We start from the raw sequence: 27,490 nt of genomic DNA, 5'->3' as shown, positions 1-27,490 counted from the left end.
CACTATGGAGGGTATTAATTCTGGATGAACAAAACTGGTCTGGAATGTGAAAGGGGATATTTTTCTCACCCCTAAGACTATATGAAGGGATAACAGCCTACGCAATATTCGAGTCTGCAAGACACTTTGCTTAAGAGACCAAGATAACTAAACAAAACACGCTAATAAGAAAACTCTATAGATGTGATGCTAAAAGTAGCAGGAGGAACAAAGGCATCTGAGAGAAACAGCTCCAACTTCTTTTTCAGAAAGCAAGGCTCACTTATTTTGAACCAATCACGCTTCTGCCTTGGCCAGTGGTCTCCAAAGTGGGCTTTGTGTCTTTCAAGAGGGGCGAGGTCACTCAGATGAAACACTGAGATGGGGAATGAGAATATTAAAAAATTTTTAATCTAAAAGCTTTGTATTAAGATTGATCCTTGGTTGTAAGGGAAGCAGTCTAGAAGAGCATAAAAGCAGCCTCGGGAGCCAGGCTACCTGGGTCTGTGTTCTGGCTGTACCCCTTAAACACCCTGACCTTATTTCCACACGCCTGTATTACCTCGACTTCATAGGGTTCTCAGGAACAAATGGGCTAATGGTCATAAAGCAATTCGGCCAGTGCCTGGTGCCCCGTAATCACTGTGTACACACCCCCATCCTCAGGATGTCAGATGCCCACATGCCACAGTCATGCCCTAAAGGAATCCAAAGGCCGAGTGGGAGCTCCGCTATGTGGAAGGGTTTGCTGGTTCTTCACTTTCAGAGAACCGTGGAGGTTGTCACAGTGTCCAAGGGTCTGATTATACTAATTTTCAGACTGTATCTTCTTCCTTGATGTAAACTGACTCACAAAATGAGTTTACTTTTTAAATGGCTTAAAAAGATTTGGGCAAAACAAAACACAGATTGCAAAATCTTGCAGCAAGAGGATAACAGGGTGGCCGTATGCCTTGTATACCACCCTTGGTAAAAGTTCTGTTCTGTCACATTATGAAGTAAAGACAAGACTGTCTAATCCAGGGGTCCTTAACTAGAGGGTCTGTGGAAAGACTGTAGGGGGTCCATGAGCTTGAACGGAAAAAAATCAACTTATTATCTTTACTTTCTCTGACCTCTGATTTTGAGTGTCATAAAACTACCTGCTGCTCCATTCTGAGAAGGGGCCCCTGGTTTTCACCCGACTGGGGCAGGGGTCCACGGAACAGAAAAGGTTAAGAATCCCCAGCCTAATTAGACAAAAAGAAAACAGCCAAAATTTTTAAATTGTTAAGACAACTAAGGAATATGCATTTATACCTACTCTCATTAATTCTCAGCTTCACCTCAAGTGCATATTTTGCTTTGAGATACAGCATCCATAACCCCTTATCTGAAACCCTTGAGGCAGAAGTGTTCAGAATTTAAAAATTTTCAGACTTTTAAAAGTTATTACAGTGCCTGTGCTATATACTACCATTCCCCCAGTGAAATCTCAGGCATATGCCCATAATCAAACAAATTAACCTTACCACAGAGAAAAATATGAATATTCACACTAAGGAGGATAAACACCATAAAGTCATTTTTGTAACATTTATTATATATTTGATATAAATTATTATTTACCTATCTTAAGGTCCTAAGACATATTTAGAATAAGAAAAAAATACATAAACCAAGTCATTCCATTAAAAAAAAAAAGGAATTGAGCGAGTGAGTGACACACAAGTGAACTCACAATCATGGTGAGCTCAGGGAGGTGCCTGAACGGTGCCATTTGGCAAGAGCCTTTACTGGTCAGAGCTGTCTATTTCAATGGCAGGTGAAAAGAAGGGAAGGCAGCTGGGTCATAAATTTATATACTGAAAACACGGGAGGGCACCGAGGTTCCTGTCTCTAGTGTAAGTTTCATTCATCGGCCAAACAGAGGCAAAGCCAATGTGTGTCTGTGAAAGCCAGGGTGAGCTTTGGGCACCTGCAGGTTCCTACTTACTCTTTCAGTCCCGCCGTCTGGCTTGTGTCCCGCTGCTGCTGCATGGGTAGCCCCTGACCACCTGGGCAAAATGGAGAGTAACCCCCACTCTGTCCCTTTCTGGAGTCTAACCCCTGCTGTGGCCACAGAAGCTGCTCTGAAAAAAATCCAGCCATCAGACATGCATGGGAAGAGCCTGTGGGAAGTCCAGCAGCTTTGGGTGGACTCCTGCCCCCAAATGCCTTGAATCTAATGGCCTAAATGTCTGTACTTCCCTTGGTTTTTTTCCATTAAATTCAGCCTATTAAAATTTTTCCTCCTTAACAAGGATCTACTTTTAAAAAGATGAGCCTATCTTGGATGATCAGATTAGTGCAAACACTTTTTCTACTAATACCTAGCTGAGACCAACTGCACCCCAGTTCAACTTTTCAATTCAATAGGCAAGTTTTGAGCACCTGCAAATGTGCCAGGCATACTACGTCAGACAAATAAAGGCCATTAATGGCTTCACAGCAACACGAGTTAGGGTTGCCACCAAATGCGCTCCCCCAATCCGCGGGAGAGAGGTGCCCGGGGAGAAGATGGTAAGCAGTTACGCAAGTGCGAAATGCCTTGAAAAAGGAAGTGAAGGATGCTCTGCCAGCTCAGGGCAAGGAAATTCGACCCATCACAGGCTGAGGAAAGTTGCCCACGTGGAGATGAGTTAATGCTGAGCGTGGGAGGGAGGACAGCATCCCAGCCTAGGCCGCGAGGATGCCTGGGAGGTGGGCAGTTAACCACGGAGGCCCTGGCTCATGGACAGGCTGTGGACTCACATCCTCATGCCACATGAGTTGGCTGTGAGCATTGTAAACAGTCCCTCTGGCTGCAGTGAGAGAACCAAGTGGACAGAGGGGACCAGTTAGGGATCTGCTGCCAGAGTCCAGGCAAGGGATGATGGAGGCTTAAACCAAGGGGTGCCAGCAAAAGAGAAAAGTGTAGAGACCCTGACACCAGGAGACATAATCTATAGGAAGCAGTGGTTTATTTCTACAGGAGGGGAAGGAGAGAGGAGGAGGAGATTCTGGTTTGAGCAAATGGGATGAGTGGTGGGGTCATAAACTGAGGAGCAGGATTAGGGGACATGGTGAGGAGGCTCAGGCCAGGCATGTCGCTTGTGAGGTGCCTGGGAGACATCTGAGGGGCGCAGCTGCATACAACCTCATGGGTGCAGGTAAGGGCTGCGGACAGACGTTGACCTGGGGTCAGCAGCATCAAGAGAGTAACTGGGGCCAGGAGTGTAGACGGGATGATGACTGTGACAGACTGAGGGAGGGAGGGCCCCGTGCCCTTAAAGCTAAGCCATCCTGTGGCTGGAAACCCATCGTGGGTGGGACCTTTGGAGTAGCTCACCCCCTGAGGGCCTCTGATTAGACTGCATGGCCACGGTGGGTCTTAATCCTCTCACTGGAGTCTTTTATAAACAAGGAATAAAAAAGTCACAGACAGAAGAACAGCAGCAGACACAGGTGCCTCCAGAAGTTAAAACCAGTTAGCCCTGGAGAAAGAAAAGCCACGGGCAGAGCAGGCCCCAGGTGGGGCAGAGGGGCTGGGATGAGAGGAGGCCACACCGACTTGTCACCCACAGTGGCAGCTCAGAAGAAAGCATCCCTGGTGGCGCCTTGAGGTGGACACCCTCATGGCCTCAGAACTGTGAGCTTTTAACCAAATGCATTCCCCGTCCTAAAAGCCAACCCAATTCGGGCATACTGCTCCCAGCAGCGTTTAGCAAACAGAACAGCTGCCAAGCATGGGAAGTGTGGTACAGGACACGGGAGAGCCCAACACTTCCGGGATGGGACCAGGGACCATGGAGAGAAGGCCAGGGGTGGAGGCAAACAAGGCAGGTGCGGTTCTGCAGAAGCAAGAGGTGGCAGTGTCTGGAGACCATGGCCAGGGAAGACCAGGACTGCAGAGTGTGGCTGTGGGGACCTGGAAGGCACCGGCAGATGCCTTGGTGGGAATCTGTTCAGGGGAGGGATAGGAGGCAGAGTGGGTTTGGAATGGGTTGAGAGGGGAATGTGAGATGAGGTGAACCTCCAAGTGTAAGAAACTTTCAAAACACTGGAAAGACAGAGTGATTTGTGGGGGAGAATGTGGGAGGGAGGAGAGCTGCTGTTTTGTTTTTAGATAAGAGAATTAAAAACACTTCCATGCTACTTGGGAACTGCACTGAAGGTGGTTACCTAAGTGAATATCCTTGTCTTAGGAAATATACATGGAACTATTAAGTGTTCAATGATGTATACAAACTATTCTTAAATGTGTATAAAATTAAGAGATACACAGAAGGATAGAGTGATCCAGCAAAATGTGGCAAGGCATTAAGAACTGGTGGATCTGAGACCTGGACAGGAATGTGGTAGAGTTCTCTGTATGGAGTTGTGTTATTTTTGCAAATGTCCTGTAAATTTGAAATTATTTCCAAATAAAAAGTTGGGGGAAACAAACCACTTCAATGCTGATAGGAACAATCCAAAGTAGGAGGGAGAGAGAAGGCAGAGGGGGCTAACGATTAAGAGAAGAGCCCAAAAATGAGAGGGGCCAGCCCTAAATAGGAGGAACAACACCTCCCCCTCATGACAGGGGAGGAGGAGGAAAGTCCCATGCCTATGGAGCTGCAATGTTTTGGCAGGAGGGTGAGTGAGGGAATGCGCACCAGATGGCTTCCAGGAGGTGAGGCCAACTCAAGAGTTTAACAGGAGGCTGGTGGAAGTGGACTTGGCCCAGTGGTTAGGGTGTCCGTCTACCACATGGGAGGTCCATGGTTCAAACTCCGGGCCTCCTTGACCCGTGTGGAGCTGGCCCATGTGCAGTACTGATGCATGCAAGGAGTGCCCTGCCACACAGGGGTGTCCCCCATGTAGGGGAGCCCCACGTGCAAGGAGTGTGGCCCATAAGGAGAGCCATCCAGCATGAAAGAAAGTTCAGCCTGCCCAGGAATGGTGCCGCACACATGGAGAGCTGACACAATAAGATGATGCAGCAACAACAGAAAAGAGACAAAGATTCCTGGTGCCACTGACAAGGATAGAAGCAGACACAGAAAAACACATAGTGAATGGACACAGACAGCAGACAACTGGGGCGGAGGTGGGGGGAAGGGGAGAGAAATTAATGAAAATTTTTAAAAAACAGGCCTGGAGTGAAGTCTGCAAGAGCCGTTGTGCAGAGGGGGAGCACAGGCCGGCCAGGACCCCGCTTTAGGCTGAGTTGAGCATGGAGGCATGAGGCAGCCAGACAGGCACCTCCTGCCTGGGGGGACCTTCTCCAGCAACCTCAGCGGCCTGGATGGAACAGGCAGGGGATGGATGGCTGGACTCATGCAGAGCTGGGGGCATCAGCAGCACAACAGGGTGACGCAGTTTAGGATCTTGGTAGGAGAGTGGGTAGAGGGCCTGGGTGGAATGGGCAGGGGATGGACGGCTGGACTCATGCAGAGCTGGGGGCATCAGCAGCATGACAGGGTGACGCAGTTTAGGATCTTGGTAGGAGAGTGGGTAGAGGGCCTGGGTGGAACAGGCAGGGGATGGATGGCTGGACTCATGCAGAGCTGGGGGCATCAGCAGCACAACAGGGTGACGCAGTTTAGGATCTTGGTAGGAGAGTGGGTAGAGGGCCTGGGTGGAATGGGCAGGGGATGGATGGCTGGACTCATGCAGAGCTGGGGGCATCAGCAGCACAACAGGGTGACGCAGTTTAGGATCTTGGTAGGAGAGTGGGTAGAGGGCCTGGGTGGAATGGGCAGGGGATGGATGGCTGGACTCATGCAGCGCTGGGGGCATCAGCAGCACGACAGGGTGACGCAGTTTAGGATCTTGGTAGGAGAGTGGGTAGAGGGACGGGCTGAGGGATCTAAGCCAAATAGAGAGGAAAGTGCAGGTCGTCAGACGACGGATGGACAGAGGGTTGAGGGGGTACGTTTGGAGCAGATATCACATGGAGTTACAGGCAAACATAGCCAGAGGCTCGGGGCAGTAAGGGGGCACTGGGCTCGGGGGGGCTGAGGAAAGCAGCATGTCTGGGAACCAGAAAATCTCAGCTAAATTAGACCACTTGCCAAGACCAGTTTGCACCCAGGAAATGGAAAAGAAAGGCACTTCTTTGTGATTCAGTAGGGCATGCACACACAGAATCTGGAGAAGTTTTAGTTAAATTGCTTTGAAGTCTCACTAAAGAGGCTCAATTCCTGTAATGAATGACTGAGGAGGGAAGAGACGTGCTCGGCCAGAGGAAGCCGGAAGTTACAAAATCCAAGGAGGCGAAGCTTCCCTGTGGGATTTAGCTTCGACGTCCAATCATTCCTGCCACAGACTTGCCATATGATGTAATATATATGTTTTTAATCTAATGTAACAATAGTTAACTTTTACCAGGTACTTCCAATATACCAGGCACTGTGCTAAGAACTTTACAGTCTATCTGACTCAATCCCTACAATTCTCTGTACTTTTATTATCTCCATTTTACTGATGGGTAAACTGAGAACCAGAGAGGTTAAGTGGCGAGCACAGTCTCTACCAGGACTCTGAATTTTCACATCAAGATGACAACAAGGATATTATGAAGAGTGAACCATACAAATAATAAGACAGTTCAAGAGAAAATTACATTCATTTAAATTCTCAATAATTTTGATGATACAACACCAATTTGATATTGTATATCAATACCAACCTATATTTCTCTGAATGAGCATGCACTCTTTCTCCTTTGCAGAAAAATGGCTTTGGCTTGAAATGCCGAAGTCAATGCAGTATTTATTCTTCCCCACGTCAAAGAGCGTGCAGTTAAAGATGGCAGTCCTCTCTCCCGGCCTCAGGCTGCTCTCCGCCAGCCACATGGGCTTCTCCCCAGGACGCCGCGGCACCTCCTTGAAGACGGCCACCGCTCCCTGCACAGCGACGCACGGGGGTGGCACCACCTCCACCTCCACCGCAGACTCACACCAGAGCTCCCATGCCATCACCAGCCGGTACCTGAACTTCCGGGCCAGGTCGACGGGGCCCACTGTTGTCGATCCCCGCACGGTTGGGGCGGGCTGCCTGTCCGCGAGGTAAGTGACGACGGAGCCCCGGAATCACACAGCCGGGTTGAACACACAGTAACCACTCCGGAGACGCAGGCTCGTGGCGCAGGTCTGGTTTACTGGGGAAGTGATACAGCTTATATAGGCAGGGGTAAGGGCTTAGGGTGACGTGGCAATTACAGAGAGGCTAGGGGACTGGGGTAATTTGAAGCGGCTGTTGATTGGAGGAGGCAGGTTTGAAGCTGGCACCCGTGGGTTTTTCTGGCGGGAAGGTGGTGAGGAAGGAGGGCGGTGCCGTTTGCCATAGCCATTAGCATGCTCAGCGGCCATTTTGGCTAGATGTTACCTGCTGGCAAGCTCACCAACACCCGCGGCGGTAATGACCGAGCCGCGCCCAGGAGCCACAGTACCGCGGTGACCGAGGCTGCCGGGCCCACCGGGGCGCAGCGACCTCCACCCACTGGCTCTGAGCGAGCGCTGTCCTCTGGCTGCACCTTGTCTCCAGCGGCCGGCCCTGCCGAGCGCTCGCCCCAGGAAGGCTGCTGCAGAGGGTGACGTCCACCTCGACGCCGGGCCTGTCCCCGGGGAACAGGCACAGCAGCTGTGGCATAAAAAGCCCCACCCGCAAGGCGCCTCCCATGGCCTGGGATGTCCGGTTCAGGTCCACATGAAAGACGGGCCACTCCACCTGGAGAAACGTGCTTTTCTCCCCCCGGGGTGCAGGGGGGCGGCTGGCCGTGGTGTCTGGGGACATGGTGAACCAGTAGTCCTCGGCCTCCTTGAAATGGAAGCACTCAAACTCAAGCATCCCCTGCACCTGGATGGCCAGGAGGTGCTTGGTGGCGACAGTCCGGTTGGTGCTGGCCTCCACCAGCAGGACGGAGATGTTCCACAGCGTCCCGTTTGCCCCGTCTACGTACTGGAAGGCCACGGACACCGAGCTGTTGCTGAGCGGGACATGGCCTGGTTTTCCCAGGGGTAGGTACTCAGCGTCTCCGAGAACTGAAATGAGATGGTCAGACCTGGTGTTGAGAAACGAGGAGTGGAACAGTGCCATCGGATAACACCGACGAAGACAGCGTTTCAGACACGAGAGGAGGTGGAGCTGAGCCAAGGTGGGCGTAAAATGGTGGTGAGGGTGGGCCTGGGAGCTGGACCCTGCACTGTCCCCATCTTAAAGGGGCTCTGTTCCTCCATCTTCACCTCTAGCGCTCATGTTTAAAATAATTCATTGTAAACACTTGGGGTTCAAAAGAATCAGAATAACAACTGATACTTCTCAAGACAAAAATCCCACCCCTCACATTTCTCATTTTAATCAGGTTCCAGTCCTTAGGGCTTTGAGAAAAATGGACATACAGGGAAGTGAGAGAAAGCTTGATTCAAATGACACAATGCACACTTCTCTAGATCACTTAAAAGGTGAGGTGCGACATTTACTTCAAAGCGTTTATTGTCTGATACTCAAGACAAATACTTGGGAATTTTTACATGCAAAGGAACCAGTGCCCCTTGGTTCGTACAGGGCGGCAATTTGTAGACGGGTAAGCAATGTTGGCACTTCATTCTAACAGGCCAGCCGAGGGCTGGAGTGGGCTCTCAGAGACTGACCGGCTCTAAAATATCTAGTTTTGTTCTTGGAAGTTTTAGCCTCGCAAGTATCAGTCCGCTGGGATAAATCATATCTTTTTAAAAAGATACCCACCAGAACAGCTGAAGTGAAAAGTGGAAAGAACACAACACACACAAGAATGCTTGTTTCTGCTTTGAACCCTATCCAAAGACACAGCCAAAGAGACAGAATTTGGCACTGTAGTCATCGGCCAGCCCACGGCTGATGTAAGAAACAGCTCTGGATTTAAAGCACTGCAGTGGGAGTGAGGCATTTTATCTTACTTTTTAAAAAGAGCTACAAAATTTAAAATGATACCTGAATCACTCATGCTGAACCCCCGAAGCTCCTTAAGAGCGCCCGTGGTCGCCAGGAGCACGGCTCTATTTTGTTGTTGTTCTTAAGCAGGCACCGGGGATTGAAGCTGGAACCTGGCAGACACAGGCAGGCGCTCCACACTGAGCTGCACCTGCTCCCAGGCCGCAGGTGAAACGGCACTGCCCACAGACCCGCCCCTGCCGCCTTCGTGAAGGGTCGTCAGCATGGGTACATGTAGAAGGCTCACGCTTACGTTCCTTCCGTACCTGCATTAGGTGCGCCACACTCACCGTAGGCGCAGAGGACCACCAAGAGGAAGCTTGAAAAGTCTTTCAACGTCTGTTTCATTCTGATCAGCGAAATCCCAGGTCTTTGGTCTCCTCATGTCCTTTCTCACAACCAAATCACGAATGTTTTTCAGGAACACCTGAAATTAGGAACCTCAGGTAAGGACGGCTCTGTCCCATGGGAGTCACAGACTAGGAATCATGACAGGACAAAACCGTTTGAAGGAGGTCAGCTTCCTAGGGTATACCGACAGGAAAATGGGGAGCAAACAAATTCTCCCCGGGGAAATAACCTGCAGCCATGGACGCCCCCGCACTGCATTACAGCTCACCTGGTAAGGTCACCCGGTGTACTCAGCACCCAAAGACGACCTGTGCACAACACCACGTCTCTTACCTTTCATGCACATCCTTAAGTGTAGAGTTTGCTATTTGTGTCACGTCTGGATAATATATTTTCACATTGTTTATCTGATGAATTTACAAAATTCGGCCAAACTTCCGGGTGGCGCTGTGCTGGGTAGACCAGCCCTCCCTGCCCTGCTTCTACAACTGAGTTTTCAAACGTTCTCTTGCAAAACCGATGTGCTGCCCGGACTGCGCCATGGCGCGTGTTTAGGCGCCGCCTCCAACGCACCCAGCCATTTAAAGGAAAGGCCAGCTGAGCACTGCACCGCGGGGTGAACCAGGGGCCCTGCTGCCCCTTCTCTCCAGGGCCAGCTGAAGAGAAAACACATCAGTCACGACCGTCCCCCAGTACCTGCTGCTGCTGACGGCTGAGGAGGTGGGCTCCAGGCAGCAGTCTTCCCGGGCCCCTTGGCGGGCAGGAGAGGCTGGGGCGGGCGGTTCAGTTACTGTGAGCAGAGGCTCCTGCTCTGTATTACACACACGCAGACTAGACAAGACGCAAGGACATTTAAGGGGCGGTTTCCTCACACTCAAGTCGTGTAGACTTGGGGCTACCAAACAGTTTACTTAATGTTTACATTCCCCGACTGTCCCCCACTGTCCAGAAGTTATATAGTTTAATACGCAAGTAGAGTGTTTTCCAAATAAATGTATGCCACATCCTCTCAGATAACAGAAAGGAGGAAAGGAGGGCTGACTGAAATAATCCAAAATTCAATGAAAAGGAAACTGGTGCGTTCCCATCAGCTTTCTTTCAGTACGAGTTGATTGAACAAAGGAAATACTGCACTTCCTCAAAGGGAAGCAGAGATTTGAAGTGTAATTATGCTGATCATTAGCATGGCTTTCACCCCACCCCCAACAACAACAAAAAATTCCATTTGCTGGAAGGGGTTGTGGATCTGAGAGAACCCTTCACGGGTCACAGAGAGGGAAAGCTCTTCAAAGGCGCTGGTGAGAACTTGGCACAAGGGGCTCTTACCTCTCGGGCACGGGTGGGGCTTTAGGGCTGTTAAAATGCTTCTTTACAGCCACTGATACTCGGCCACCAAAATAGGGAGACACAAGAGGCCCCCTAGATCCCAAAGGGTGGGCTTGCTTCTCCCCACTTACTTGCTCCCTCATGATAGCCACTTTTCAAAGAAGTCCCTAATCACAACTGATTGCGTGATCATCACACATTTTTCTTTCTCATGAAAATGAACGCAGAATTGTGTGATGATCTGTATTTAGGATATTTTATATGCTAAATGGAAATGTAATTATAAAATAAACCAGGATGCCACCTATAAATTATAATATGGATTTTGTTAACGTTTTCAGGCTTTCAAAGTTAAATGCGGACGTTTTACTAGTTTAACCCTGAATTGTAAGAAGTTAGAGCATCCCCCAGAACGAGATAGAATGCTGGGTAAATAATATTAGTTTGTTTTTTTTTTTTAAGAAGAGGTCATACCTCTTCGATTTTTTTTTAACCTTGCTTACTTATTTGCTTCCCAAACGTTGTGCCCAATACCACAACGGGCCGTTTATGCTTGGCTTGAGAATCATTTTTAAGAAAACAAGAGCTTAGGTATACTTTGTGCACATTTTAAAATACTCATATATAGCATTCATATACATAAAAACATTTATAGAAAAATTCTAAACGCATCAGTTGGGGGGCGGGGAGTTGGGAAAATTCTTGACGGCCAAGGGCATCGCGCTAAGCTCGTAACCCTAATTTTGACGGAAACCAGCTAAAATAGATGCTTCTGCAACCCCCGGAGTGTCTTCACAGACGCAGAAAAAGAAGAACGTTTGCGGTCATGTCCGTGGGATCAACAGCTAGTCAGGAATAAACGGGAAATCCTAACCCACGCACCGCTGCTCGTGGGCGCACACGCCGGCATTTGGAGGCGGCCGCTGGCGCGCAGGCGAGGCCGGGAGAGCGTGGCGCCCGGCACCCGGGCAGGCCGCAGTCAAGTTCAGGCTTGGAGCGGGCCCGCCCGCGTCGTCAGCGAGAGCAACGCAAACACGGGCCGTTCCCAAATGCCTACACGCTGCTCGCACACCCCCCCAAAAAGGAGGTTAGTCTTAGAAAGAAGCAAACCCCCGAAACGCAGAGCAACCCCAGATGCGACTTGTCCAGGGTCCCAGGATCCTGCCCGCGCCCGGCTCGGGACGGCCGGGTCCCCCCAGCCCCGCGCGCGGGAGGCGGCGCCGAGCAGGTCGGCCCTCGGCGGAGGAGAGCCCCACGACTCGTCCAGGGCGCCCGGGGCGCCGCCGGGGCGCGCTCACGGCTCGGTGCCTCGGGCTGCGGGGCCCACAGCGCCGCCGAGCCCCGCCCGCGCCCGCCGCGGGCTTCTCCTTACCTCGGTGTGCCGGGCGCCGGAGCCGCGCGCGGAGGGCGAGTCTGGGGGCGGGCGGGCCGAGCATCCCGCGGCGCCCGACGGCGCCCCGCGCCCCGCCTCGCGCCCCGCCCCCCAGCTGGCCCGGCCCGCCCCGACGGCGCGGGGAGGGCGGCACGGAGGGCGGGGGCGCCCGGGGCGAGGTCCGCCGCCTGCCCCCCACCCCGGGAGCGCATCCTCTGCTCCCGCCCGCAGCGCGCCCTGCGCTTGACAGGAAGCCCGGCGGGGAGCGGGAGCGGCCTTCCAGGGCCCAGCTGGGAGGGGGCACAGCCCAGGCAAGCGCGTGCTGCCCCCACCCCAACACACCCCCCTGCCAGGCTGGTGCCTGGCTTTCCCGAGGCCTCCTATGCAAGAACTTGTCTCCATGTCATTCTTCTTAGAGGGCAATCACAAAATTAAGTCTTTGAAATGGCATAATCTCTAGGCTTTCCCCAAAAAACTTGTTTTCCCAAATGTCATTTAAAAGTTTCAAAGCAAAACAGGTAAAGTTCATCCTCATTTTTCCTCCCCTGGAACCGGGATATTTAATTTAAATTAAAAATAACTAGACATTTTTAGAACTCTAGTCTGCAAGTGTTAAGGTTGTCTTTTTAAAAGAATACAAGAGGATAGAGGTCCATCTTGTTTAACGGCTGCACGCACTTGTTTTTGGGTACACTAATGTGTGATAAAATTTGTTTTCTTTTCCACGAAATATAACATTAAACAGACAAAACTATTTTGCTGTGCTGGAAATCAAAGCACAGTGGGGCGCCTGGGGAGATGTGATTGGAAGAAATACAGTGGAACTTTCTGGAGTGACAGATAGGTTGTATTGGCTGGAGTGTGAGTTACATGGGTTTACACAGTAGTCAAAATTCATCCTGCTATGATCTGCGCATCTTACTGTATATTTTGCCTCCGTTTTTAAAACTTAAAACATGTCTCCCCCTCATTTTGCATTTGCTGTGCTGGTCTTCCTTCAGAAGGCAGGGAGGACCAAGCCCCGAACCTCCCGCGTGGTAAGCAGGAACCAATCGCTCGAGCCACTTCCACTTCCTGTCACTTCATCTTTTTAAACACCAGCACCAGTATTCACTTATATGATAGCAGAGATGCCAGGTTTTCTAAGTACCTATCTCGTCAAATAACCCACACCAGTAGTTCTAATTCCATCCAAAGTTTCAAACAAAAGCTTTAAGATTATCATCCAATTTTCCAGAACTTAATTAGGAAAACTGTGTTTTTAGTTTTATAATCTTGAAATTATCTAGTCCAATATGCCATTCATCGAGGGAATTCTTCTTCAAACCCTTGCCCAAGTCCTGGGCATTTTCAGTTTTGCCAGCAAAAACTCAGTGCAAAGAGCAGGCTGCAGAGTTAGGGAAATCTGACTTTAAACTCCAGCGTTGCCTCTGTAATCTTGTGCAAGTTATTTAAATCCCTCCCTCCCTCCCCTGAAAAAGGCAAAGAATAATTACATTGAAGTCTGTGGTAAATAAGTGACAACCTATGGAAAGCAGCTTGCTTGCCATGAACCATGTACACGCTCTTCCTGGAGAGCCACTCTGGGAAAAAGGACCTATGGCTAGTACAAGTGACTGCTGCATCCATACGCTTGGTCATTTTTTAAATAGCTGCTTTGAGATGCTTGATTGTTCTTGTCTAAATTAGAATCCTTGCCAAACCCTATTATTGTCTTTTCTGAGCAGTTACAATATAGTTTAACCTTCTCTAAAAGAAGGCAAATGAACGGTGAAGGGGGAAAAGGTTTTAAAAGAATAGTGAGTGGTCGTGCCAGCACTGAACTAGCACTAAGATGGCTGTGAAGACGCCTTCACTCTTTCCAGGCATCTGGTCCAGTGATCTTGTGTGAACGGAGTAAACTTTACACACTCTCTCTCTCAAGAACTCTCTTCACACCAATGGGGAAACCTATTTCCCCAGGTAATATTGTGAGATAAAAGCTGTAACTGATGCATGATGATTAGGACACAAGGAAGAACACAAATGACCTAGTTTTCACACTGCAACACAACACTATCTACAGGTGCATAACCTGATTTTTCTGGTGCTTCCCACATCATGGATATGTTCCAAACCATGGAATTTGAATAAGACAGAGAAGATCTGAGAGTAGACCTCAGACAAGTCTAGGTGAGAAGCATTTTGGGAAAAGGCGAAAGCACACAAACACAGATTTGCCTGGTCAACACAGTATCACCATCTCAAAATCACACAATTCAGTTAATACTTAATAGAAATCTACCATGTACAGTCAATGACCTAGGCCAGTGAGAATTCAAAAGATGTGCTGTATGACGGTCCTTGAACTTACAGGAATCCAATTTTTCTATTTTCTGTATCAAGACAATTAGAGAACAAGACAAAATGGTTCATTCATAGGTATTTGAGTCTTTTTGTTGCTATTGTAAATGGAATTTTCCCTGATTTCCTCCTCAGATGGTTCAGTACTCAAGGGCAAGTACATTTCTGATTTTTGCATGCTGATGTTGTATCCCACCACTTTGCTAAACGCATTTCTTAGCTCAAGTAGGTTTGTCGTGGGTACTTCAGAATTTTCTAAATACAGGATTCATGTCATCCTCCATTCGTATTTGGATTTTTTTTCTCATCTAATTGTCCTAGCTAGAACTTCTAGTACCAAACTGAATAACAATGGTGACAGTGGGCATCCTTGTCTCGTTCCCAATCTTAGAGGGAAGGCTTTCAACCTTTTCCCATTGAGTATGATGTTGGGTCTGGGTTTTTTCTGTGTGCTTTTTATTATAATGAGGAATTTTTCTTCTCTTCCTATCCTTTGAAGTGTTTTTATCAAAAAAGGACGTTGGATTTTGTCAAATGCCTTTTCTGCATCAGTTAACATGATTGTGTGCTTTTTTTCCCTCCAATTTGTTAATGTGGTGTATTACACTGATTGATTTTCTTATGTTGAACCAGCTTTCATACCAGGAATAAATCCTACTTGGTTGTGACTTGTAAATCTTTTGATATGCTGCTGGATTTTCTTTGCATGTATTTTGTTGTGAATCTTTGCATCTATGTTCCTTAGAGATTGGTCTGTAATTTTCTGTTCTTGTAGTATGTTTATCTGGCTTCCTTATTAGGGTGATGTTGGCTTTGTAAAATGTGTTAGGTAATTTTCCCTCCTCTTCAATTTTTTGGAAGAGTTTAAATGGGATTATTGTTAATGCTATTTGAAGTACTTGGTAGAATTCACCTGTGAAGTCATCTGGTCCTGGACATTTCTTTACTGGAGGATTTTTGATGACAGATTCAATCTCCTTAAATGTGATTGGTTTGTTAAGTTCTTGTATTTCTTGTAGCGTCAGTGTAGGTTGCATGTGCATTTCTAAGAATGTGTCCATTTCATCTCTGTTGTCTAAAGAGTTTCTCATAATATCCTCTTATGATCCTTTTTACTTCTGTGGGGTCAGTTGTAAATTTCCTCTTTCATTTCTGATTGTACTTATTTGCATCTTCTTCCTTTTTTCCTTTTTAATGTAGCTAAGGGTTTGTCAATTTTATTGATCTCAAAGAACCAGCTTTTGGTTTTGTTGTTCTCTATTGTCTTTTGTTCTCAATTTCATTTATTGCTGCTCTAGTCTTTATTATTTCTTTCCTTCTGCTTGCTTTGGGAATGGTTGTTGCTTTTTTTCTAGTTTCTCCAGTTGTTCAGTTACTCTTTGATTTTAGCTCTTTCTTCTTTTCTAATATAGGCATTTAGGGTTGTAAATTTCCATCTTGGAACTACCTTCACTGTATCTCTTAAGTTTCGATGAGTGTGTTCGTGTTTTCATTCATCTCAATATATTTACTAATTTCCCTTACAATTTCTTCTTTCACCCACTGATGATTTAGGAGTGTGTTCACCCTCCACACATTTGTAAATTTACCTCTTTTGCATCTATTCCTGATTTCCAGTTTTATTCCATTATGATCTGAGAAGGTGCTATGTATAATTTCAATTTTTTATATTTATGGAGACCTGTATTGTGACCTAAAATGTGTTCTATACTGGAGAAAGATCCAAGAACACTTGAGAATAATGTATGACCCCTGAGTGTGGGTACATTGTTCTGTATGTCTGTTCTGTCTAACTTCTTTATCATATTGTTCAAGTCCTCTGTTTCCTTGTTGATCTTCTGTCTAGGTCTAGCTAATGATGTGACTGGTGTGTTGAAGTCTCCAACTCCTATTGTAGAAATGTCTGTTTTTCCCTTCACTTTTGCCAGAGTTTGCCTCATACGTTTTGGGATATCCAAAATATATGCACAGTATTTATGACTGTTATTTCTTCCTGGTGGATTATCCCTTTTATTAATATATATATAATGTTCTTCTGTACCTCTCATAAATTTTTGCATTTAAAGTCCATTTTGTCTGATCTTAGCATTGCTACACTTTCTTTTTTATTATTATTATTATTATTTTTGTGGAGTATCTTTTTCCAACATTTCACCGACAGTTGGTTTGTATCCCTGGTTTAAGATGAGTCTCTTGTAGTCACCATATGGATGGCTCAAGTTTCTTTTACCCATTCTGTCAGCTTATATCTTTTCATTGGGAGTTTATCCATTCATATTCAATCATATTATTGTAAATGCATTATTTGTTTCTACTATTTTATTCTTTGATTTTCATATGTCGTATCTTATTTTTGTCTTTTTATTCTTTTGGTTAACCTTTCTGCTATTCTTTCTTCTATACTCTCCTTCAAGCATCCCTCTTCTTTCTTTTTCTTTCAGTTTGTAAGGCTTAATTTACTATTTCCTGCAAAGGTAGATTCTTCTTTATGAATTCTCTTAGTTTCTGTGTGTGAATATTTTAAACTCCCCTTCATATCTGAAGGACAATTTTACTGGATGAAGAATTCCCCAGCTGGTACTATTTCTCTTTCAGTGTCCTAATTATATCATTCCATTGCCTCCTTGCCTCCAAGGTTTTGATGAGAAATCCATGGTAAGCCTTGCTGGGCAGACATCGTATGTGATGGTTTCCTTCCCCCTTCCTGCTCTGAGAATTTTCTTTATCTCTGACATTTGACATTCTGGGTAGTATGTGCCTTGCAGTAGTTCTATTCACATTTATTTTGATTGGGGTATGCTGTGCTTCTTGAATATGTAAGTTCATTTCTTTCATGACCATTGGGAAATTTTTAGCTATTATGTCCTCACATATACTTTCTGCCCCCCTTTCCTTGTATTTTCCTTCTGGAACTCCCATACACATATGTTGTGTTTCATGCTATCAGGGAACTCCCTGAGCCCCTGCTCAATTTTTTTCCATTCTTTTCTCTCTTCTTTTTCAGCACTTCTGTCACCTATATCATATATTCTTTCTTTTTTCATTTCCAGTCTGCAGTTATATGCCTCTAATATGCTGTATTTTTAAATTTTACCTATCTTGTCTTTCATTCTCATGAGTTCTGTTACTTTTCTTTTAAAATTTTCCAATTCTTCTTCATGCCAGCTCGGTGTCTTCTTGATGTCCTTAATCTCTCTAGCCATATTGTCTTTCAACTCATTAATTTGATTTTGGAAATTTGGGTACATCTCGTTGTTTACTTTTCTCAAATCTTGAATCTCTCCTGGTGCTTTGATATGTTCCTTTTCTTGGAGCCATTTCTTCCATTGTATTAGTATGGCTTGTAGTGTTTTGATGATGTCTAGGCATCTGATTAGGATGGTGAGATTACTCAGATGCTCTCTTTTCCTCTATCTTTTATAGGGATTTAGCAGTGGGGGTAGGGTGTTATGGTTCTATCTGTTCTGTGTCTTTAGGGTTGTCCCTGTTAGTTGCTCAGATCTGGGCACTGGACCCATTAATGCAGACTAGCTCCCCAGGTCCTTGAGTGGCGGAGGATGTAAAGAACAGAAAAAGCCTCTCAATTCTTTACTTTTACTTTTCTCATCTGCAAATCCTTGGTCCATCAGAAGATGGTGCTCTGTAATGGTCCTCTCAGGCCAGTGCATGATTGGAGTGTGTTTTCTGCAACATGGGCCAGATCAGTTTGATAGATAATCCTGCTTGCAGCTAAGTAGCTAGTAATCCAAACATTCTCAGAGGCAGTTCTCCAACTTTTGCAATTTATAGCCCTAATTGCCTATATTAAAAAAGTGGAAAGAGGTAAAAATGAAATACTTGATTGAACACCTCAGGAAACTAGAAAAAGCACAGCAAAGCATTCCCAAAGCAAGCAGTAGAAAATAAATAATACAGATTGAAATATAAATAAATGAAATGAAGAACAACAATAACAAAAAACAATGTAGGAAATCAACAAAACCAAGAGCTGACGCATTGAGAAGATCAATAATATTGATGAACCCCTGGGTAGACTAATGAAGAAGAAAAGAGAATATGCAATAAATAAAAAATCAAAGGGAATGTTATGACTGACTCCATGAAATAAAAAGCATCATAAGACGATATGAGAAACTGTATGCCAACATTCTAGACAACCTCGATGAAATGGACAACTTTCTAGAAATGCACAAACTACTTACATTGATGTTACAAGATATACAAGACATAAACCAATCATATTTAAAGAGACTCAATCAATCATCAACAATCTCCCAGCAAAGAAATTCCAAACAAAAGTGCCTTCAAAGAGAGAGTCTACCAAACATTTCAAAAAGAATTAACACCAATCCTGTTTCAATGTTTAGAAAAAATTGAAAATAAGGGAAAATTACCCAACATATTTTATGAAGCCAACATAATGTAATACCAAAGCCAGGTAAAGATACTACACTAAAAGAAAATTAGAGAACAATATATCTAATGGACAGAGATGCAAAAATTCTCAGCAAAATACTTCCAAATAGAATCCAGAATGATATCAAATTATTTATATATCATGACCAGATAAGATTTATTCTTGGTATTCAAAGGTAGTTCAAAAAAAGAAAATTAATTAACAAAATACTCCACATTAACAAATTGAAGGAAGGAACCACATGATCATCTCAATCAGTGAGAAAGCATTAGGCAAAATCTAGCCTCCTTTCTTGATAAAAACATTTCAAGGGTAGATATAGAAGAAAAATTCCTCAATATAATAAAAAGTGTATATGAAAAACCCACAACCAACATCATACTCAATAGGAAAGGTGAAAGTTTTCCCTCTAAGACTAGGGACAAGAGACGGAGGCCCACTGAAACCACTGTTATTCTACATTGTTTTAGAAGTTCTAGCTAGGGTCATTAGAGAGGAAAAAAGGTAATCCAAACAGGAAAAGAAGAGGCAATATTCTCACTATTTGCAGATGACATGAACCTATACTTGGAAAATTCTGAAATGTCTGTGACAAAGCTACTTTAGCTAATAAACAAGTTCAGCAACGTGGCAGGATAGAAGATCAACACACAAAAATCAGAATGTTTCTACACTAGTATTGTACAATCTGAGGAAGAAATCAGGGGGAAAATTCCATTTACCATAGCAACAAAAAGACTCAAATACCTAGGAATCAAATACCAAAGACATACAGGACTTAAATGCAGAAATTTACAAAACAATGTTAAATGGAATCAATGAAGACCTAAACAAATGGAAAGACATTCCACATTCACGGATTAGAAGACAAAATATGAGGGTGTCAATTTGACCCACACTGATTTGTAGATTCAGTGTAATACCAATCAAATTCAAACAGCCTACTTTAACAAAATACACAAGGCAATTACCAAGTTCATTTGGAAGGGAAAGTGCACCTGAAAAGACAAAAGCATTCTAAAAAACAAGAATGATGTGAGAGCAATTTTACTGCCAGACCTTGAAACATAATCCAAAGCTATAGTTGTTGAAACAACATTGTACTGGCAAAAAGACAGACTCATCAATCAGTGGAATAGAATTGACAGTCCCAAAACAAGCCCTCACCTCAATCACAAGCTGGTTTTCTGAAAACCTACCAAATGCATGTTAACAGGAGAAAACAGTCTCTTCAACAAACGGTGCTGGGAGAACTGGATATATATAACCAAAAGAATGAAAGAGAATTCATATCTCACTCCCTGTATAAGAATCAATTCAAAATGGATCAAAGACCTAAATGCAAAAGCCAGGACCAAAAAACTATTAGAAGGAAATTTAGAGAAATGACCTTGTGATAGGTGGTAGTTTCTTGGATGTTACACCCAAAGTGTGAGAAAAAGAAAAAATAGATAAATGGGACCTCCTCAAAATTAAACACTCTTGCACATTAAAGGACTTTGTCCAAAGGATGAAAATGTAGCCTAATCAACGGGAGAAAATATATGGCAATCACATACCTGACAAGGGCTAAATATCTGTGATATATAAAGAAATGCTACAGCTCAAAAGAAATGGGCATAAGACTTGAATAGACATTTGCCCAAAGAAATATAAATGGCAAAAAAAACATGAAAATATGTCCAGCTTCACTAGTGATTAGGGAAATGTAAGTCACAGCTACAATCAGATATCATTCCACACCTATTAGAATGGACACTAGTAAAAATACAGAGAACTACAAGGGTTGTGGAAGATGTGGAGAGATAGGAACACTTTTTCATAGTTGGTGGCATTAAAGAATGGTATAGCCACTCTGGAGGATTGTTTGGCACTTCCTAAAGAAGTTGAATAGCCCAATGGTACCACTACTGGTTATATACCTAGAAAAACTGAGAGCATTGTTAGGAACAGACATCAGCACACTGATGGTCATTGTGGAATTATTCACGTTTGCCAAAGTTGAAACCATCTGGGTTCCATCAACTGAGGAATGGATAAACAAACTGTGGTCTATTATTATGGTGGAATACTTTGCACCTTTAAGAAGAAATGAAGTCATAAAATATATGAAAACATGAATGAACCTGGAGGATATTATGTTGAATGAAGCAAGCCAGGCACAAAATGAGAAATTCTGTATGATTGTTCTTCTGTGATCTAAATATATTGTGCAATCCCATAGAGTTAAATCACTTGAATATGGGTCAACAGAAAATATGTTAATCTTTGCAAATGAGGAGAAAAGGTAAAAGCCCAAAATCATGTTAATAACTAAATCTGCTATTAGGGGGGTATGAAATTGCTTTAGATGGAATGTCTAACATCATGTATATTACTAAAAGGAAACTAAATCTGTAACACAGGACTGTATAGCACAAGAAATGCACATGTGAACTACAACAATGGGTTAAATCGCATATATAAGAACATCTTTCTTTGAAAGTGAACAAATGTATGTTAGTACTATGAGATGTTAGTATCAGACCAAAAGAGAAAAAAAACCACATGTGAAGTGAAAGAAATCAGACACAAAGTACCACATATTGTATGATTTCATTTATATAAAATGTAGATATAGATCAATTTATAAAGATAAAATTAGAGTAGTGATTATGTAGAGTAGGGGAAGGACTGAAGGGTGGTATGGAATTTTTCTTTTGGAGTAATGTAATTGTCCCAAAATTTTTGGGGTCATGAATGCACAACATTGTGATTATATTAACAGCCACTGATTATACTTTAGGTAGACATTATGGTATGTGAATAAATAAATAATTGTGCAATAAGAGCCAGAAATAACAGCGATGTACAGCAGGGGAATTCACAGAGAGATTGAGAAGTGAAGACTTTTTTTGTTTATTTATTATTATTATTGAAATAATTAAAATGAAAATGCTCTAATAATGACTGAAGCGATACATGCATAACTAGTTGATTTTACCAAATGTCATTGCTAGTACATTCTGGATAAACTGCTTTATTAATATGGATCAATAAAAATGACATGATTTAAAAACATAAAAGAGATAAAAATCTTGATTAGATTTACCTTGATTGGTATCCAAGTTAATCAGGATGCATTCTTTGGATTCTATGACTGAAGAGATTGTCACATGCACAGAAGGAGAATTCAGCATTGAAACTGTTTTATTCTAGCAAAAGAAGCTGGGGTCTCAAGTATTAGTGACAGTATCAATAATGAAGACTTGAAATCTTTGATTTATCCAATCTATTTTGGTTCTTTTGAATACTAGGGTAATTTTCACCAGGGTTTCTTTTATTTTTTAGATGAGTTCTTATCAAAATAAAACTGCTTAATCCAACTACAGTTACCTTGGGTAGTCTTCTGAGGACAGGCTAGGTAGCTGTGAGCATATTGCTCCTCATTTGAATGCATAGGTAGAGAAGCGGACTTGGTGCAGTGGATAGGGCATCCGTCTACCACATGGGAGATCTGCGGTTCAAACCCTGGGCCTCCATGACCTGTGTGGAGCTGGCCTACGTAGAGTGCTGATACGTGCAAGGAGTGCCGTGCCAGTCAGGGGTGCTCCTCTCGTAGGGGAGCCACATGCACAAGGAGTGTACCCTGTACTAATCTTGCGGGCTTTCTGAAGCTCCAAAAGAGGAATATGAACTCTCTACTCTTGCCAAAGTATGAAACCCTTCCTGTGCCCACTGTGGGAGTCAGAGGAAGACTGGCGTCTGGATGGAAAAGTCATCTGGGAGGCTCCCTGGCTTAAACGTCTTTGCCATGGAGGGCAGCTGGGGCAGTGAGGGAAGGGGAGGGAGAGAGAGGGTGGGAAAGAAGGTAAAATGAACACTATGTGCTTACAGAGAGGATCACTCACTGTCAGCATGCTGTTTCCACCCATTTTCCTTACATGAGGAATCTGGGTGATTCTACAAGGAAGAAAAACTGCGCATGGGACACCAGCACTACAGCAAGCTCACATGAGCAACACCTTCCATCACATTCTCTGGAACTCATGAGGCAGTCCTTGGGCAGGCAACTTGGCTCAGTCTGACATATTGAAACTCGTGTCCCTCAGGAAATTAGCATGAGGTTTGTGTAGTGGTTAGTTACTTTCTTATTATTGAGTTATGTTGTAAAGGCTTCAGTAGTATGTCTACAATTTAATCAAGACAAAGTTTTGCATTTACATCGACACATTTACTGTAGTGGCATAAAAGAGACATAGACAAAAGACCAAGTATGTGTTTTTAAAAATAAAGAGAACAGACAAATGGGGTGGGAGGAAGGGGAGAGAAATAAATTAACAAATAATAATAAATAAAATAAAATGCACAGGTAATAGTCACAGGGAATCTTGTCTCATCTTAGCATGGGGGTTTGATTTTTCTGTGATCAGATCAGTAAGGGAGGCAGACTATACACAACAACTACAGACAGACAGGAACATTAGAGTTTTAATTAAGTCTAAGGGGAGCAAATGTAAGGGCTATCATTAGTGGAGTTCATTGAAAGGATATCTGAGGAATTCTCATTTCAATTAAGACTGAAAGAAAATGAGTATGGGGGAGGCAGTGTTTGTGGAATGGGGTGGAAATTAATGTAAAAAGTGATTAGTTTAGACAGAATAGCACTGTTTAGTTGTCTTTTGTATGTTTGAGAAGTCTTGCAAAGTATCAGTCTCTATGCCTGGTGGAGACCTTAACCAAGAGTAAAGGAGGTGTAGTATTTCTATTTCAGGGGAGAGCTTATGCTCTGAGAAGTATTCCATATTAAGTCCATGTAATTAACCAAGTAGCAATGACAGCTCAGAAAAGGATTCCAGTGTTTGGTCACTTTCATCTTAGGAAGAGCAATGGAAGAAATGAAAAGTAAGTGAATAAATTTGGGAAGATGTAAGGATAGTTTATAAAAAAGGAGAAGAGCGGGTGCTAGGATTTAGTCAAACTGTTGTTTGATTTGTTCTTTGCAGTGACCAATGTAGTTTGAAAACAGTCAGAAGAATAGCATTTCAGAGAGAGCAAGGAAAAAGAAGTTCCAAAACCAGATCATGGTTCAATTCTTCCGTGGTTCCAAGTAAGGATTTATTTACGGAGAGATCCATGTTGACGTTAGCCAGCTCTCCTTTGAGGAAGCATTGTTGGTCTCTGTGAGTCAAAGGGTGGGTGGGGTGAGGAACTGGTAACTGTGCTGGTAGTTTGATTGTGAAGGCAAGGACAGGAGATCAGGAACTTGGGGAGAAATAGGTTAGGAGGAAGTTTTTGTTTAACAATGGAACAGATGGAATGAGGTTAAATGGTGAGATGGATTGTGAGAAGAGGGAGCAGTTTCTGATTTAGGAGATTCAATTTAAAATCAATTCTATAGTCAGCAAAAAATCAGGAGAGGAAGAGTTCACCAGAGATTTTGGTCTCAGCCAGAGGTAACAACACTTCTCAATTTAATAGAAGAGAAGGTGTAGCCAATGTGAATGGTTGCAAGGAATATTTGAAGATGTTATGCTATGGAAGGGAAATCTGAAAATTGATGATCCATCTACTTCTTAAGAGGATATTCTATACATTAAAAGTGAGGTGTTCTGTTAGAATAAGTGTGATCGAAAGCTATGGAGGAGATTTCATGTATTTATAGAGATCAGAGCAGTAATATAATTGTCAAGACATTTGAGGTGCCAGATATATTTGATAGTCACTAGGAGTAGTGACTTTGGGTTTATACCAGGAACAATATCCTAATCTCATGAGGTGTCAGAGGCAATCATGGAGAAATGCAGGTATTTAGGTCTTGATCACTAGCAGTAGCAGTTAGTATGAGGGACATAAGAAATTAAATGTTGGACTTGTAATGCTGAAATGTGTAACTGGATTAACCTAGACATTCAAGACAGAGGTCAGAGGCTGATATTTGGCAAGAAGCATGAAGGCATGAGGAGATTCCTGTGAACAAGCCCAAAGGGAGGTGGTTGTGATCACAGGGTGTGGCCTCTGACATGTGATGGGAGATGGGACAGTCAAGGTAAAGCCTGGGTGTGGTGAAAAATGTACCAGGAATTTAAGCTTGGCACACAGACTAAGCGGCATTCAAATCCCAGCTGTGTGATCTTCTAGGCATGTAATTTGGTCATGTTATTAAAGTTTGCTGAACTTCTAATCATAACCTTTGTGAAATTGTTTGAAAAAAATAATCTGCAGGATTATTGTGACAATAAAATAAGGAAATCTATGTAAATCTTTCCTTTTTCTAGACTTAAGGTAAAAGTGGGTGCTTACTTTGTTTATGACACATTACCATTTTTGTTCTTTGAATACACTTAATTATTAATGAAGTTTAAGGGACAAATGTATAGTTTATAAATGATTAATGCTTTCACACTTGTGTATATTTATATATAAATTGAAGGACATTGCAGCAATATTGATAAATACAGGACTGGATTTCAGTAAGCATTTTCTTAAAAGAGCAGATGGGCAACCAGCTACACCCTTACGCTCATCCATCCTACATTTTCTGAGCATTTGCCCTACAAGGATTGTCTCTTGGCACAACATTATAATCTATGTATTCCTGCTAATTTCTAATGAATGGTATTTTCAGGGCTAGACTTGGAGAATGGGTGACATTGATCTCTCCAAATGAATACATTCTTAAACTTATTAACTCCTTCATGAAATAGATTTTAATTTGCATGAATGATATCCAAATGTACAGGTAAAATATCTAAAAGTCAGGCTTGAGGGAGTGATAATTCTTAAAATCCCAAGTGGGATGACCAAAATGATTTAGGACAAGTGTATATAAAAGAGCAGAAACTGCACAGATCATGAAGTGGGTGGTTTCCAGAGGACTGGGAGGGACATGGGTGAAATAATGAAGCCCCAGTGTATGCAACAACACTGATGAATCTTGAGGACATCATGTTGAATGAAATAAGTCAGATGCAAAAGGACAAATCTCTCATGGCCTCACTAATACAAACTAATAAGTAAACTCATGGAGGTAAGATCTAGAGCATAAGTTACCAGGAGATACAATGAGGACAGATAATAGGGAACTGATGCTTAATGTGTGCAGACATTTTAATGAGGTTGACTGTAAAAGTTTTAAAATTGATACATGTGATGGTAGCAAATTATTGTGAGTGCAGTTAACAGTGTTCATATATGGCAGTGATTGTGGCAGAAAGGGGAAGCTTATGGTTGTATATGTCATTAGAAGGAAACTAGAGAATGAAATTGGTACTATATAACATAATGAATCCTGTTGTGGATGATGAATGTAGTTAATAATACAAATATAAGTGCTCTTTCATGAAGTATAATAAATGTATGCTAGTTGTGTAAGGTGCTAATAATAGGGTGTTATATGGGAAAATACTAATAATGCAAATTCTTGCACAGTAAACAGTAATACTGTAATATATTCAACAACTGTAACAAATGTACATTAACAATGCTAAAGAGCATTAATAGTGGGAATAAAGAATATGGTAGCTTTCTTTTTGGAGTAATGAAACTATTCTAAATTCATTGTGGTGATGAATGCAAAACTATGTGATTGTGCTGAGAGGCATGGATTGTACATTATGGATGGAGTGTGTGGAGCTCAAAGAATAAAATTTAAAAAAGAAAAAATCTAGCATGAATGTCACTCAATTCCTGGTTTAGGTGTTAATAATTTGGAAGATTTTCTTGAATATTCAAATCCAACACTGGTGCCTACACTGGGATCACAAAAATTTATTTTTCTAACATCAAAGTATGATCTACTCATTCTTTATAACATATTTTTACTGATATCTACTCTCCCAGTCATTGACTCATGTGAAGTAGAAATCATGTATGTCAGTGTCATCTTTTTTAAATTTCAAAATTCTTTTTCTTTATTAAATTGTCTTTTTTAAAAAAAGATACATAGATTGCAAAAAATGTTACATAAAAAAATAAGAGGTATCATCTTTTATACCAGTTTTGGCAAAAAGAGCAGTTCAAGAATAGTATTGGCTGAATTAAAGATACTTCCCTTCAGGCATTTTGTAATATTTAAGAAAGGAGATATCTTTGAGGTAGTACTTCAAGAGATATAAAGAAGTCAGTGTTGGCATAAAGACAGGCAGATTGACAAATGGAACTGAATAAAAATCTCAGAAATAGACCCTCACAGCTATGGTCAAGTGATTTTTTGACAAGGCTGTCAAGTCCTCCCAGGTGGATCAGAACATTCTATTCAACAAATGGTAATGGGAAAATGATAGACATATACAAAAGAAAGAAAGATGACCCCTATCTCACAAATTATACAAAAATTAACTCAAAAGGTATCAAGGGCCTAACTATAAAGCCAATAAACATAAGAATCCTAGAAGATGTTGTAGAGAAACATCTTCAAGATCTTGTGGAGGATGGTGGTTTCTTAATCATTACACATAAAGCACAATCAATGAAGGAAAATATAGATAAATGAGATCTCTCAAAATTAAACACCTCTGTACCTCAAAGGACTTTGTGAAAAGGGTGAAAATGCAGGCAAGTCAATGGGAGAAAATATTTGGCAACCACATATCAAATAAGGATTTAATATCCATGATATATACAGATAATATAGCTAAACAATAAAAAGATTAACTATCAAATTTTAAAAATGGGCAAAAGAGTTGAAAAGACAATTGTCCAAAGAGGAAATAGAAATGGAGAAAAAACTCATGAAATATTGCTCAACATCAGTAGCGATTAGGAAA

The 27,490-nt window shown here is 43.1% G+C and overlaps 1 pseudogene; it reads right to left on the bottom strand.

The window, feature by feature from the left end:
• The window catches only part of LOC131273503 (thrombospondin type-1 domain-containing protein 1-like), a 31,541-nt pseudogene extending 20,054 nt beyond the window's left edge, over window positions 1-11,487 (bottom strand).
• Between the last annotated feature and the right edge of the window lie 16,003 nt (window positions 11,488-27,490).

Source organism: Dasypus novemcinctus, chromosome 15 (assembly GCF_030445035.2).
Source record: "Dasypus novemcinctus isolate mDasNov1 chromosome 15, mDasNov1.1.hap2, whole genome shotgun sequence".
Lineage (NCBI taxonomy): Eukaryota > Metazoa > Chordata > Mammalia > Cingulata > Dasypodidae > Dasypus > Dasypus novemcinctus.
Note: the sequence above shows the minus strand (reverse complement) of the source record. Positions and strands in the feature narration are given on the sequence as shown.